Consider the following 17,041-nt stretch of genomic DNA (forward strand, 5'->3'; position numbering starts at 1 on the left):
CTGAAATTTTCAATAAAGTTCAATTTCATAAGTTTGGTTTAACAGATTTATTTAAATTTTATAGATAAATCATTTAAATTTGATTATTGTGTCTGCTTCAATTTATAGAATTTATAAGGAAAAATGTAACAAAATCCAAATTCAAAAACGAAAGCATTTTTAAAATGTACGTCTTTCCTTTTCCTTTTTTTAGGAACAAATATATTTTTTATAAAAATTTCAATAAATGTTAAAATTAAAATCCAATTAAAAAAAATTATTTTGATATCTTCTACAATGCAGCAAACACATTGCCTGCTCATACTTTATCATTAATTTGGTTCAACCAATACGTTGAGATCAAATCCAGCTTAATGAAATTGAATTCAAAAATATCATAGAATTAAAATTTATTATAAAACTTCAGAACTCAGAATTGTAAATTTAATTCCAAAATTTGCTCATGGATTTTAGTCAGAATTCATACTCATTATCAAAATAACAATACTGATTCTTGACACGAATGTCAAAACGTTGGTAAAGTGTCACAAATAAAGAAAAAATACTGATTCAACACTGTTAATATATTTTCAATATTGAAGTGAGTTTCAGATTCAGAAATGTTACTAGAAATATTTATTCAAAGTTCAGAGTTATAATCTGTGTTTTTAATGGTAAGAAAAAAAAATCGTGTTATTCTGCAGTTTACCCTGGAAAAATTTGAGATTTTTGATGTCATTCGTTCTCTTATCTGTAACGTGTAACCTTTTGAAAAAATCGGGCCAAATTGTGTTAAATATCCTTTCGGTGGGTCGCACTCAAAATATCACTTACTAAGAATTTTTAAAGCTTCATGCATAATTATAGAAAAGTATTAAAATTAAACGTCATTCTTTTATGATAACAAATTGTTTACGAATAAATACTCAAGAACAATAGAGAAATCGAATTCGTGTATCATTTATTTGGAATAAAAATTTAACACAATTTTTCATATGCAAAGCAGACAATATCAGCTGGAATTGAAAAAGTATATCGCTAAATCTTGGTTACTTTTTATGTAAATTTCTTAGTTGATTTTAAGTTTTTTGCACACATTTGTTCTTCCAAACCAAGACATCTTTTTTTCGGGTTTTTATAAATTTGAACTATTTTCTTAAAACAATTATTCCAGCTTGACACAAATATCATTACTGGTTAAGTGTCACTAATAACACTTGAAAAAAATCAATCCAATTGTACAACTCATCACTTGAATGTCTCTTGTGAAGATATTTTTCTTTTGGAAATCACTCTCTTTTAAGTTGGACGTTGAATCTTCATCAAAATTTTATGACTAAAATTCCTTTTTCAATCATTTAAACTTCCTCAGATACCTTATTTTTCGCAACAAATGGTGGAAACCAATTTTTTTTTATTAAAAATTTTGTTTAAAACTAAGCGTTGTGTTTCAGTTCCAGTTCTCAATCTTGATTTCTTGAATCCCAGAAAAACTTTCCTGCGATTTTTTTGTATCGGAGAAACCGTCTTAAATAACCTGAGTATTACTTCATCTACTTTATCTTTAAGGGTTTTCCATTGTACCAAAAGCATTTAATTATTTTCCCTCTCTGGATAGCCTACATTTGCTTCCCTTTTTATTTTCTTTAAACTAAAAATTTGAAGGCTTTTTTTGGTTCGTATAATAGATTGAACCATTTATTCGAGACAAGCTTTTTTATCTAACAAATGGTTCTTTTCTTCATAACTTACTTTCAAAAGTCTGAAGCTATACCACAGCGATGACAAATAGCGTGAAAAATATAGTTTTTTTTAAAGAGAAATCACTGTCTCCTCAACATTGGAAGTTATTGAAATTTTTTTACTTAAAATTTCATACCTTTGCGTATTTTCGAGAAATTTTTCCACGAAGTACCGATTTTTTCTTGCAAACGATGTAAAAACTGTATTAAAATTGGATGTTCCGTAAAAGATCATATCATAGAGATTTTTAATGAGGTTTACCTAAAAAAAAATCATAGCTTTACAGATTTTCAAAGAAACTTCGCAAAAGTTATAGTTAACATTTTCGATTCTAGACTAATTTTCCAGATTTCATGGATTTTCTTTATAAATAAGGAAACCACTGGGATCGGATTTTTAGAGCTTATCTTACATAGATAATGTGGATTGCTTATTTTAAAGTATAATGACCAAATTTATCAATGATTGGCACGAATTCACCATGAAATTTGTGAAAACAGTCGCCCGAAACTTCATTCTGCTTTTGATTATGAGTCATGTTGATTAGGATCTCATGTTGACCATGTCGACAAGAGCTCTCAATATTCAAGGACAAAAATAGTGCTCTTGTTACTGGTTTTTTTTAGCAATAATTGATCAACGGATTAGAATCGTATGTGATAATCTGAAGCCTTCCAATTTTTTTTTGTTTGTTCTCCCGGTTCACATTCATGATTTTTTTTTTACAAATTTTAAAGTGATACCTAGTTGAATATCAGGGAAAATATATCATTTGAATGGAAAAAAAACTTAAATATTGTGTTTCGTCAATAAATAATATTGCAGTTTTGCCTTTAAAAGATCACAAGAAAAAGTTAATCATCTGAATGACTGTGGGGAAAGTTACTGGCAAGCCATTTTATTTTTTTGGTTTAGTATGGAATAGTAGACTGAGTCGATTTGGGGTCATTTTTGAATTTCTTAAACCTTGGGGTCTTAAAAGCTTCGTTTTGGTCCAAAACTCATCCATGATTTTTTGCAGAATTTTTAAGTAACGTTTACATGAGTAAATTTTAACTTTTAGGTTTGTATGGGAAAATTGAACATTTTGTACTGAAAAATCAACATCATATTTGTTTTTTCTGTGGAACCGAGATATTCGACAAAGTTGTTCAGTGGAAAGTTTCCAGGCTTGGTTCCACAAAAGAAACAAAAATGATGTTGATTATTCAGTACAAAATATTCAATCTTCCCATAAAAACCTAAAAGTTCAAATTTACTCATGTAAACGTTACTTAAAAATTCTGCAAAAAATCATGGATGAGTTTTGGACCAAAACTCGTGAAACTTCGTGAAACTTCGTGAAAAATCGTAGTTTTGACTTCAAACAGCCACTAAAATTTCATAAATTTTTTTTTAAGGTAAATAAAAACGTTGGGGTCCAGAAAAACATCTATTAAAAATATTTTGCTCTGATTTTTTGACCTCAGATGATTCTGTGCTGAGATACAGTGTCCACCGCAAATCCTGTTTTCTGAAAGGCATCCTCGAAAGTGCTCCGTCACCGGCTCATTTTTCAATATTTTTCTTCGAAAAAATTACTAAATGTTCTTTTAACAATGCTTTGTATAATGCAAAAAATTTGAATACATTTGTTTGAACGATAGCTCTAGAAAAAAATCGTGAAAATGGTGTTTTTTATACCCTTTAGAACCTACCCCCCCCCCCCCCCCCCCCAAAAGGTCTACTCAGGATTCATTGATTTAATTAACACAAAAATTTGATTTCTTGGGTTGAAAAAATTATTTTTATTAGATTTCTCTCTTGCAAACTGAAGTTGTTTTCCAACGTAATCTAGTTTAAAGTTTAATTTGAAATTGGCAGACATCCATCTGAATTTTGTAAAAGTTATTCCACATTAGAAATATGACTGAAAAATCATGACTCCAATTTAACAAGAGTTATCGCTCTGATCTTAACCTTCAAAACATGATAAGGATGTTTTATGAATGGATTTTTAGAACAATGAACCTAGAGATCCAATTAAATATCAATTGAGCTCGTGATCCGGAAGGTTATTTGCTTTGAAGTCAAATTTGAAGAAAAAAGTTGTTTAACTCTTCGAAATCGTTCTCCAAAACTGGCAAAAAGGGCAGCCCAATTTGCAATACTTTGTAGTCCAGAAATAAGGGGGATCTATCCAACGTAAAATTAAAGTGGAGTTATATTTATTTTTTATCTCTAGTTCAAGTTTAAAAACCTTAAATATTCAACTAGATTCCATAATCAACTTTATCCCAAAACACAGCTTCTTCACTTGTTTTTTAAAAATTGAATAAGGTGTAAAACATGTCAATTTAAAAATTAAGTGAAGCAAAATATATTTGCGATTTTCTTACCTATCCGTCATTCAATGTAAGTAAATCTTAGAGAATTTTCAAAATAATCTTCAAACTTTTCTTAGCATTTCTACGAAAACTCCTTATCTAAAGGGAAAACTTATAATTATCATGTTCATTGGTTTTTGTATCCTGAAAATGCCGGAACACGATGAAATATTAGAAAAGATGAATATGAGCACTTTAAAAATCGATTTTCTGTCAGCTTTTCTGGGTTCTGAATCACTGCGTGCCGTTGCGTTCATCTTAAAAGATGGCTTAGTCAGACTAAATATTTCTGATTCCAAAAAAAGTTTCTTACTTGAATTAAAAATTTTGTACGAAAAACATTCCAAATCACTAACTAATTTGATCAAACTTTCTATCTAAAATGGTTTGTTTTAAGAACTTCAGGGACAATTCTTTTCCATGGCTCATGTTACTCCGGTCCTATTCCAGTATCTTTTCACTGGTAGACAAAGATAAATTTGTTTAGAAGAAACGTTGGTGTTTCCCCATTCATACATCTTTCATTGAGGCTATTCTCGTGGGCATCACCAATAGGGGCAGAATAGACAGCCCAGATAAACTAACAACTGGAAAGTTCCTCCTGGAATGAAAAGCGCTTCTTCAATTGCAATTTTGCTGCAGCACTGATGCTACTCTTGCATCGTGGAACAATGTCCAGTGTTCATTCTTTTTTTTCCCTAGAAAATGCCACTTGGGGAAAACAAACTCTGTGTTTAAATAAAGTCCTCCTCATTCTCAATTCTCGAAATAGTCCTCCTCCGAGGACGTCCGACGAAGACAACAGGCAGACAGACGATGGGACGAGTCAGTTTAAACATTGAAATTGGATTTCCCTCAATTCTTCGGAAGACTTGAAGTTGATTCTATTTCCGGCTTGTTTTTTCTTGGTAAATTAATGAGAAACCAGCAATACAGTTCTTCGCAGAAGGATGAAGAATGAGATATGCATGATATTGTCAATGAAAACATAATATGATTTGTGATGATATCTTATCTATCAATTGAATTATTATCATAATATCCTATTTTTAGTTTTGCTATCATTTGAAAACTAAATCAACCTCTTGTGTAATTAGATGTAATGTCAGATAAAGTTTGATTATCAATCTAGAATAGTACAAAAAGCAGAAAGACTTGGAAAGTTTTCTTCATTGATAACAGTTAACTTTGAAAAGTATTATCAATTTATTGAAATAAAAAATCCAAAAATCTGTCCATAGAGTCTAACAAAAGCTTTAAAGCAAAATATTCAAAACGAGACGATTCATCGTTAACGAACAACAAATTCACCCTCCGTTTTTCTTTTTTTCTTGCATCCGGAACGTCCGGTCTCGATGAAAACGAGCTGGAATAACAATTTTCCATAATCATGATTGTCGGACCAACTCATCGCGTTGTGGGGACTGCGCGAAAATTTTCGCTCCACAAATTGATGGGAGCAAAACATCGAATCGAAACAGAGTCTAGGAAATAATAGCAACAAGAAATAAGGACAAAATCAACAACAGAACCAACAAGAAGACGTGAGCGAGAAAGTGGAAAAAAATGTCCGCGTTTTTCTCGTTATCCTTAATTCCGAGCGGCAGCTTTTAATCAACTCTCCCCCGCCAAGCTCTTGGGGCAGCATCTTTTCGGGGAAGGGAACCTCGTTTCCGGTTTTCATCGGTCCTCCTTTACTTGGCCATCAATCCACGAACTGAATCTGTTTAATATTCATGTCCCGTAATGATATGAAAATTATGATAAATTCAACAAAATAATGAGCGGGTTCATTCTATTCGCATCTTTGGATGGTTGTTTTCTCTAGCCTGTTTCTTGTTGCTTTCACTTTTTTTTTTAATGTTGAAAGGAGGCTGGTATATTTTCCACAGTATCATTTTTGGGTCTCAATATTTTTAGCGCGTATTCAGTTATGGTGGGAAAATGGCGAAACGATTGGATGCTTGCTTCTAAATATGTCTATGGATGTTGTGAAAAAGCAAATTACATTCAAGCCGTTTCGTTTAAAATTTCAGATAAGAAGCAAAAGGGTTTGAATTTCCAAGAATAAATGGATCTCTAGACCCGAGTGTTGAAAAAGGGAACTTTGTATTGAAGATTTCAAGAAAAGCTCATGTGTTAAATATTTGCATTTTATTTATAAGATTCACTTTCAACCAGAACCTTAAAATTGACAACAATGCAATAGATAATGCGCAAAATCGACAAAATTGACAAAATTTACAAAACTGACAAATTTTCCAAAAAAACAACAAATATCAAAAAAATGTCAAAAAAAATAAAAAAATTGACAAAATTGTTGTTTTGTTTTTATAAATCCAACGTTTCAATCCGTTTTGGATCTTCTTCAGGGACTGAAAATGTATTTTTATAAAGTATTTTACCGATTACAAATATGTGAAATTTACCTAAAAAGTTTCGTTTTCTTGTTGAGGTCGACTCGGCTGGTCGTTTTGAAGCTGTCTTTTGATCTGTTTTTAAATGTTTCCGAATTAAATCGTGTTTTGTTATAACAAAGGTGTTGTGTTTAACTTACTGTGAATAGTTTTTCATGGATGAAATCCGTTTGTCTGGTGTTTTTGGGATAGTTTTGCCTCAGCATCAGAATATGCACAGTCTTCACTTTTCACTTTTTGTTTTGTTGTTGTTAAATTTCAGCTTGTTGTGTGTTTCGTTTTGGGTGGTGTTTTTTATTTTGTTTTCTGTGTTTTGGATCTTCGTTTATTGATTGTATAGTTTTGAAAATGTTAGAATATGTAGGGTGGATGTTTTCAGTGTCTTTTTTAATGTTTATGGCATTTTTTGTTGTTTTAATGTGGCAGCTTTCCAGTATTCGTAATTTTCCTTGGTTGTCTCCCCTGTCGATGATCCGAACTCCATCAATGTCGAACAGGTGGTTCATAGCTATCTCGTGGTCCAAGAGTGCAGTTTGTTGTCGAAGTTTTGCTATTGGGTAATCCGTTTTTATGTATCCTAGGTCCCACAAGCGTTTTAGTTCGTTAGTTTGGCAGCGGTGTTGTGACATTCGTTGTTTTAGTTTCACGCTTGTAAGACCTATATAGCATGCCTTGCATTTTTCACCATTTTCTTCTTGAGTGTCTTCCTCTTGATTCTCATCATTATTTTTCCATGTTCCTTTACATTTTATTTTGTATATGACATTGGTGTTTTCGTCATATGGTGTTTTGTCTTTTACAATTGGAAATAGTGATCCGATTGTTTTTGTTTGTTTGCATGCTACTCTTGTGTTTTTATAATCTGAGTGCAATGTTTTAATAATTTGTGTTGTAAGGTTTTCGATATTTGTTAGAGAACGGTAAATGTATTTTTCTGTATTTTCGTTCTCGTTCATAGCTTCTTCTGGTATCGTTTTTTCATATGATTTGTTAATGATTCGGTTTATGAGAGACATAGGGTAGTCATTCAAGCTAAGTTGTTTCCGAATGATATTATTAGCTTGGATGGTTCCTGAGTGTGATGAGAACTTTAAGACTCTCTTGGCGAAATTAACAGCTACATTTATCTTCTGATGAAGCGGATGGAACGAGGGAAAATTAAGAAATCGCCCCGATGCTATTGGTTTCATATACCAATCGGTGGTGATTTTTCCCTCTTCGCTTCTATACAGTATCATGTCCAAAAATGGCATTCGACCGATTGTTTCTGTTTCTACTGTAAATTGTATATTTTTGTGTTGTGAGTTAAAAGTTTCATTGATGGATTCAACTTTGTTTTTTTGGTAGAAGCAGAAACAGGTCGTCTACATACTTTCTAACATGCAGTGGTGTGCAAGAACATGCGTGTATGGCATCGTCCAATAGGTCCTCCAATACTAGTGTGCTGATTGGATTACTCATCGGGTTCCCCATGGCACAGCCAGATTTTTGTTTGAAGTAGGTTCTGTCGAAGCTAAAGTAGCTGCTATCAAAACAAAACTCTACTATTTCCCAAAATATATCAACGCATATAGGTGTGTGTTCCGAGATCTGGTCCCAGTGTTTTAGTACACTCTTTCGTACGAGTTCGATGGGTATCGAAGTAAAAAGTGAAACCACATCGAAGGATGTGGTGAAGGTGAAGGTTTCACTTTTTACTTCGATACCCATCGAACTCGTACGAAAGAGTGTACTAAACACTGGGACCAGATCTCGGAACACACACCTATATGCGTTGATATATTTTGGGAAATAGTAGAGTTTTGTTTTGATAGCAGCTACTTTAGCTTCGACAGAACCTACTTCAAACAAAAATCTGGCTGTGCCATGGGGAACCCGATGAGTAATCCAATCAGCACACTAGTATTGGAGGACCTATTGGACGATGCCATACACGCATGTTCTTGCACACCACTGCATGTTAGAAAGTATGTAGACGACCTGTTTCTGCTTCTACCAAAAAAACAAAGTTGAATCCATCAATGAAACTTTTAACTCACAACACAAAAATATACAATTTACAGTAGAAACAGAAACAATCGGTCGAATGCCATTTTTGGACATGATACTGTATAGAAGCGAAGAGGGAAAAATCACCACCGATTGGTATATGAAACCAATAGCATCGGGGCGATTTCTTAATTTTCCCTCGTTCCATCCGCTTCATCAGAAGATAAATGTAGCTGTTAATTTCGCCAAGAGAGTCTTAAAGTTCTCATCACACTCAGGAACCATCCAAGCTAATAATATCATTCGGAAACAACTTAGCTTGAATGACTACCCTATGTCTCTCATAAACCGAATCATTAACAAATCATATGAAAAAACGATACCAGAAGAAGCTATGAACGAGAACGAAAATACAGAAAAATACATTTACCGTTCTCTAACAAATATCGAAAACCTTACAACACAAATTATTAAAACATTGCACTCAGATTATAAAAACACAAGAGTAGCATGCAAACAAACAAAAACAATCGGATCACTATTTCCAATTGTAAAAGACAAAACACCATATGACGAAAACACCAATGTCATATACAAAATAAAATGTAAAGGAACATGGAAAAATAATGATGAGAATCAAGAGGAAGACACTCAAGAAGAAAATGGTGAAAAATGCAAGGCATGCTATATAGGTCTTACAAGCGTGAAACTAAAACAACGAATGTCACAACACCGCTGCCAAACTAACGAACTAAAACGCTTGTGGGACCTAGGATACATAAAAACGGATTACCCAATAGCAAAACTTCGACAACAAACTGCACTCTTGGACCACGAGATAGCTATGAACCACCTGTTCGACATTGATGGAGTTCGGATCATCGACAGGGGAGACAACCAAGGAAAATTACGAATACTGGAAAGCTGCCACATTAAAACAACAAAAAATGCCATAAACATTAAAAAAGACACTGAAAACATCCACCCTACATATTCTAACATTTTCAAAACTATACAATCAATAAACGAAGATCCAAAACACAGAAAACAAAATAAAAAACACCACCCAAAACGAAACACACAACAAGCTGAAATTTAACAACAACAAAACAAAAAGTGAAAAGTGAAGACTGTGCATATTCTGATGCTGAGGCAAAACTATCCCAAAAACACCAGACAAACGGATTTCATCCATGAAAAACTATTCACAGTAAGTTAAACACAACACCTTTGTTATAACAAAACACGATTTAATTCGGAAACATTTAAAAACAGATCAAAAGACAGCTTCAAAACGACCAGCCGAGTCGACCTCAACAAGAAAACGAAACTTTTTAGGTAAATTTCACATATTTGTAATCGGTAAAATACTTTATAAAAATACATTTTCAGTCCCTGAAGAAGATCCAAAACGGATTGAAACGTTGGATTTATAAAAACAAAAATCGTTTTTGCTTAAAAAAAGACTGCAAGCCGGAATCCCCATAGGAAAAACAATATATTCAGTCGATCCCCATACACAAAAGACAAATTAAACAAAATTGACAAAATTGACAAAATTGACAAAATTGACAAAATTGACAAAATTGACAAAATTGACAAAATTGACAAAATTGACAAAATTGACAAAATTGACAAAATTGACAATATTGACAAAAATGACAAAACTGACAAAATTGACAAAATTGACAAAATTGACAAAATTGACAAAATTGACAAAATTGACAAAATTGACAAAATTGACAAAATTGACAAAATTGACAAAATTGACAAAATTGACAAAATTGACAAAATTGACAAAATTGACAAAATTGACAAAATTGACAAAATTGACAAAATTGACAAAATTGACAAAATTGACAAAATTGACAAAATTGACAAAATTGACAAAATTGACAAAATTGACAATATTGACAAAATTGACAAAATTGACAAAATTGACAAAATTGACAAAATTGACAAAATTGACAAAGTTGACAAAATTGAAAAAATTGACAAAATTGAAAAAAATTACAAAAATTACAAAAATTACAAAAATAACAAAAATAACAAATATTACAAAAATTACAAAAATTACAAAAATTACAAAAATTACAAAAATTACAAAAATAACAAATATTACAAAAATTACAAAAATTACAAAAATTACAAAAATTACAAAAATTACAAAAATTACAAAAATTACAAAAATTACAAAAATTACAAAAATTACAAAAATTACAAAAATTACAAAAATTACAAAAATTACAAAAATTACAAAAATTACAAAAATTACAAAAATTACAAAAATTACAAAAATTACAAAAATTACAAAAATTACAAAAATTACAAAAATTACAAAAATTACAAAAATTACAAAAATTACAAAAATTTCAAAAATTACAAAAATGACAAAAATTACAGAAATTGCCGATATTTACAAAAATTACAAAAATTACAAAAATTGCAAAAATAGCAACAATTTCAAAAAATCCAAAAATTTCAAAATTTGCAAAATTTTCAAAATTTAAAAAAAAATGAAGAAATACAAAAATTTTAAAACAAATAAAACTTACAAAAATTACAAAAAATAAAAAATATGAAAAAATAACAAAAATTACAAAATTTACAAAAATATCAAAAAATGCTTTCAAATACACAAAACTACAAAAAAAAGCAAAAATGAGAAAATTGTAAAGATAATGAAATAGGAAAAAAATTGCAAAATTAAAAAAATAAAGAGTTTATAAAATTGACAAAATTGACAAAGTTGACAAAAATAATATTTTTTGCTGTTGACAAAATTGGCTGATTGGTCAAAATTGACAAGTTTTGCCAGGTTTGTCAATTTTGTCATTTCAATAAAAGCAGTCAATTTTGTCAACAATAAAATTTGTAATTTTTGTCAACTTTGTCAATGGAATTGACATTGACCATTTTCTCAATTTCGTAAATATTTTTTATTTTGTGAAATTCACCTATCAAGTCAATTTTTCCAAAAAGGTTGAATTTTTCAGTTGAGTAAAGTCAATTTTGTCAATTTCTGAAACTTTTTAAATTTTGTCAATTTTGCTCAATTCACTTTCCCAATTTTTATCAGGTTTTTTATGTCTATTTTGTTATTTTTTTGTCAGTTTGTCAGTTTTTTAAATTTGGCTTTTTTTTCATTTTTCTTCATTTTTGTTTTTGAGATTTTTTTTTCTCAATTTTCATATTTTGACGGATTTGTCAATTTGCAAAATTTGTTATCGTTCTAAATTTTCACAATTTTTGGCAATTTAATCAATTTTGTTGCGTTCATAAATTTTGTTTTTGTTTTCAATTTGGTCAATGTTGACTCGATGCCAAATTTATCCATTTTTCAAATTTTGTAATTTTTAATTTTTGTCAGTTTTGCTTTTTTTGTTCATGTTTCTTATGTTTAAAATTTTGTCAAATTCAACCAAAATATCAAGTTTTTTTTTTCACCTGTGATTAAATAGAAAAAATGATAAATTGGCGAAAATATCCCTCTTAACCAAATTGACAAAAATATCAAAATATAAAATCAAATAAAATAGACAAAAACGGCAACAATGGCATAATGATAAAATGGAAATAATGCTTAAAAAATTTCAATATTCACAAATTTGCTACATCAATAATTAATTCAACTCTCTTTAACTGAACTTTAGTAATCGCATCGTATTTAACGATTGTAATTATATTTTTTTTTTCAAATATAGTTTTCTTCACTAAAGAAGATACCCAGAGCAAACGTTGAATTATTTTAAATACATGGCTAGGCATGTTTTTTTTATTGTTTTCTTAATTTTTATATTTCTTTCATTTTAACGATTCCATATGCTGTAATTCCAAAAAGAGAACATTAGAGTTTATATTTATTTTAACAAATTTCATTGAAATGAGTTCATACAGAATTTTTTAGGATCTAGCCATTCGAAAACCACCAATTGATTTCAAATAATCTTTAATTTTGATAGTTTTAAAATACTTTTTACCTTTAAATAAATTCGAATTTCAATTTTTTAAATTCATCATGAATTTACTGCTTTCAAAAATCTCAATTTATTTCATTCAAAATTCAAAGTTTTATCATTTGTTTACTTTTTTATGATATATTTTAAAAAAAGGCTTCAATACACTGACAAGTGTATCAAATTGAGTTTTTGAAATTTAATTTACAATATTTGAATAATTTGGCCAAAAAGTTAGTAAATGGGGCTTAATCGCTTATATTACTATTTCATTACAATTGGCTGTTGATTGTACGGTGAGTATGAGAGGACTTTCCTTTGAAGGGTCAGTCTAATGTGTTATTTTGTTTTGGAAATAATCAAACTCCGTATTTTTTTTTTCTCTAGCTAATGGAATAAATCGAGAAATAAAAGATTGAAATTTGAAATACAAAACGCTGTGTTTATTAGTTTATTTTTTTGTTTTCCGCAATTTGAGACATGGTAGTATAGAATATTCATCTTTTTGTAAAAAAAAGCCTTATCTCTATCAAATGCTTCATGATTATGGTTGCCAGATATTTTTCAGCACGTACTCGGGGAAGAAAATCCAGGTTATTTTCATCTCAAAACCTGGCAAAACCTGGGCATTTGATTCTAAAATTTCGACTAAAAATCCTATATCCGGGTAAATTTGGTCCAAATCTAGGAATTACTCAACACAAATCAAGGAAAAAAACATGAAAAATATTTTTAAATTCATCGGCAGTTTTTTAATAGTATTCTACGCTTTCAAAAAATTTCTCATGGCTCAGAAGAGCTCAGAAGACTACGCTTACGTATCATGTCATTTAATAGACTTTAAGCTAAAAACTGTTTTTCAACATTGAAAAAATCATGGTGTGCTTCCTAATCGTCAAATGAATTTGATATCTTTGACAAAATTGCATTAACACTAGAAGGACCGGCAAATTGAATATACCTATTCGGACCGTGACCAGTCAAAATGACTGGTAAAGGGGGATTTTTTTATATCATAATATTTTTAACTTTTTTCTTTTGAAATTATTTTGTTATTTATTCGATAACATTTTTGTTATAAAATGGAAATATTTTTTCACCGTGGGTGCACGGAATCACTTTGGCATAGTTGGCGAATGCGCGTATGTCATAAAATGAATATTACAAATAAATTATCAAAAAATTAAAACACATTATCAATCTAATTATTAAATCATGGCTATGGATATTGAATATGGGTGCGCGGTTTCACTTCAATTTTGTTTTAGTAGATATTTTCTAGCATACATCGGCATGAAATTTTTCAACACGTTGCCTATAAATAATACCTGATATTTTAGGTTTTGAAGCATAGTTTTTCTATAAGTAGAGCACTTTACCATGGGTTCACGGATTCACCGCCATTCATCCAATATCAATTTTTTTGCATGCTAAAGGTAAAGAATAAAGACTGTTATAGATTCGAATGAAAAGTTTTGTTAAATACATGGTTTTTCGCTGTGGGTGCACGGATTCACCGCGTTTTAATCAAATATTGGACTTTTTGCAAATTTTTAAAAAGCACTTTTACAAATCTTAACTTAACCAAAGTCGAAACCATGTCTTTCATGTTGAGAAATAATGATTTAAATAACGATTTTTATTTTAAGTACCGTTGTTTCATTCCTGGAAATGAAATATTTCAATTATATCTTGAAATAATAAATTTATTTATTTATTATTAAAAAACAGGTTTTTGCAATCGTATATTTATCTGATAAGATCTGATTAACATCCAAGAAGTTGGAAAACGGTTACCATGGGCCAAGTGAATTTTAGGAATTATATGCATCAAGTTATGTCGCGCTACGGAAAACAGTGAAAATAAAAATAATGAATCAACATTGTCAAATGTACACGTAGATTTGTTTTTCCTTAAAAGTTTTTCGATTGACCGATATTGCATTTCAAACACCTATCATATCTAACTCAAATATATTTTGTGTTCTGAAGCAAGTTTTAAACTTTTTATTTCTATATAATTAACAACGTCGAATTTACAGCCAATCCGTGCAACCATGTTGAAATATCTTAGCACCGATGTGGTCCATCAGATAGGCTGGCGCGAGTCTGGTCTAGGTATGCCAGGCGTACTGGGTTCAATTCCCGGTATTGGCAACAAAATTCTTGAGTTCAAACCCCATAAGTTGCCGACAGGTAAGATGTGTTTCCTTATAATAAGAATGTTCAATAAGAATGTTCAATCAGTTGCCAGCTGGCCAGGGATATACACGGGTGCCGGAATACCTATAAGTGAACTTGCATTGGAAATTTGTCAAACCTAATAATCTAAGAATGCATGTGAGTGAATACATACGTGGGAAGAAACTGTACGTCTCGGTGGTCGAGTGGTTAGCGTGGTAAGACGGTAATCGCTGGTTCACTGATGGCATGGGTTCGATTCCCATCTCGGAACTGGGTGTTAAATGTTAATATTAAGTTGTCCATGTCAATTATTCAGTCTGTAAAGCCTAAATCGGTTAAGACGGTGTATGTCTTTTTTTTTTATTACTCGAATGGACATGTATTAAAACTAACATAACTTTTACAAATCTTGATGAAATTTCGCCAAATTTTGACAGAAAGTTCGATTATAGTTGAGCAACAAAATGGACCAAAAAACTTGGGAGTCAAGTGCTTGAAGCGCCACACAGCGGCCAATCCGAGAACTTTTTCAACAGATCTTCATGACTTCGCATCGAAAATCAATAATTTCATAACGAATGACACACTTCTGCCCACCATAAATCAACTAGGGCTCATTGTCTTGAATGTAGATTGCAAATGAAACCAAAAGCAAGCGAAAAAAAATTATCTTGTTTGAGTTATAGGGTTTTAAATTTTACCAGTCATTTTGACTGGTCACGGTCCGAGTGCCCATGGCGAAATTTTTCTCGCTTATTAAAAGAGCTGGTTAAATAAAAAATACTCAGTTTAGTAGGATTCAAAATTCATGAAAAGTCGTATTTTTTGCGAATTTTTAAAGTTAAGTATTGAAAAGATATTCAACAAACAAAGTGTCCAACCAGTCATTTTGACTGGTGCGGTCTTTCTAGTGTTAAGGGGGGGAAAGGTCCAACGGGTATAAAAAAACACCATTTTCACGATTTTTTTTCTAGAGCTATCGTTCAAACAAATGTATTCAAATTTTTTGCATTACACAAAGCATTGTTAAAAGAACATTTAGTAATTTTTTCGTAGAAAAATATTGAAAAATGAGCCGGTGACGGAGCACTTTCGAGGATGCTTTTTAGAAAACAGGGTTTGCGGTGGACACTGTATCTCAGCACAGAATCATCTGAAGTCAAAAAATCAGAGCAAAATATTTTTAAAGGATGTTTTTCTGGACCCCAAAGTTTTGATTTAACTTAAATTTTTTTTTATGAAATTTCTGTGGCTGTTTGAAGTAAAAAGTATGATTTTTCATGAAAAAATCCGCCATTTTTCACCTGTAAAATCTTCCCAAAGTAAAAAAAAACAAAAAAAAACGTTGGGGTCTGGTATTTTATATGTAGAAAATATGATCCAAATTTGAAAAGAATCGGATAAGTAGTTTTCAAATGACGATGTCCACGGACTTTAAAAATGTGCTTTCGAGAAAAACGCGTTTGAAGTTTCTGCTATCTCTCTCTCTCTTGCAGTATTAGATAAGAGGAGATAAAGGCCCCTAATTTCTACAGTTTTGCTTCGATTGACTTGAAAATTTGACACAACATTCTTGAAATGTTTTACAATAAGAAAATTGATTTTAAAAGTCGATTGTTATGAAATGAAAAAATCTTATATTAAACAGGAACAAGAATAAAGCCATTTCTTAACATAAATCAACTGACACTTTTGTTGCAAATTAGCCCTTTTTCCATAGAAACCTTTCTTATGTTGCGAAATGACATTTGCAGAGAAAAAAAAGCTTATGGTTAAATCAATGCAATTTACATTCATCAGGTTAGATACCAACTAGGGCACACGTTGTAACTATAATTATTCTTTCCACACCTTGTCACTGCCATTCATTAGTTGAACCTATTTGTTAGGGTCAGCTGTGATTGATGACAGTGTTTTTTTTTTCTGCGAAATCGATTTGCATTATACTTTGCATGTTTTTTCCGGTCCGGGTTGATTTTTTTCCTCTGATATTAAACAATATTCATTCAATGTGGTCCCAATCGGTACATACCCGGAACCGCAGTTTTTAAGGAAGAAACAGCAACGTAATGCAAATTCTAATGACATCCACAGGGCTCGCTTGGTGTCCATAGGAAAAAAGTTGCATATTTTAGCGGTTTCGCCGATGGGTGTTCTCGTTAACAGAAAACTGCTTTTTGTTGTTACCAAAAAGTGCTTTTTGCTATGTCAATGAAACACTTTTGTGGCATGTTTTAAAACAAGTTGGGTTTCCAGCTTAGTGCAGCAACTTTGGTGACTCGCCCAGATAAATGGTAATTGAAGTGATGATACTATAAATGCTCTAGGGAGGGTCTTCAGGAGTCACAGTTCACTTTTGATAGTCTTCAACGTATCTTCCCAGCTTAAACCAAATCCATCCAACAAG

This window comes from Uranotaenia lowii, chromosome 2, assembly GCF_029784155.1.
Source record: "Uranotaenia lowii strain MFRU-FL chromosome 2, ASM2978415v1, whole genome shotgun sequence".
Classification (NCBI taxonomy): domain Eukaryota; kingdom Metazoa; phylum Arthropoda; class Insecta; order Diptera; family Culicidae; genus Uranotaenia; species Uranotaenia lowii.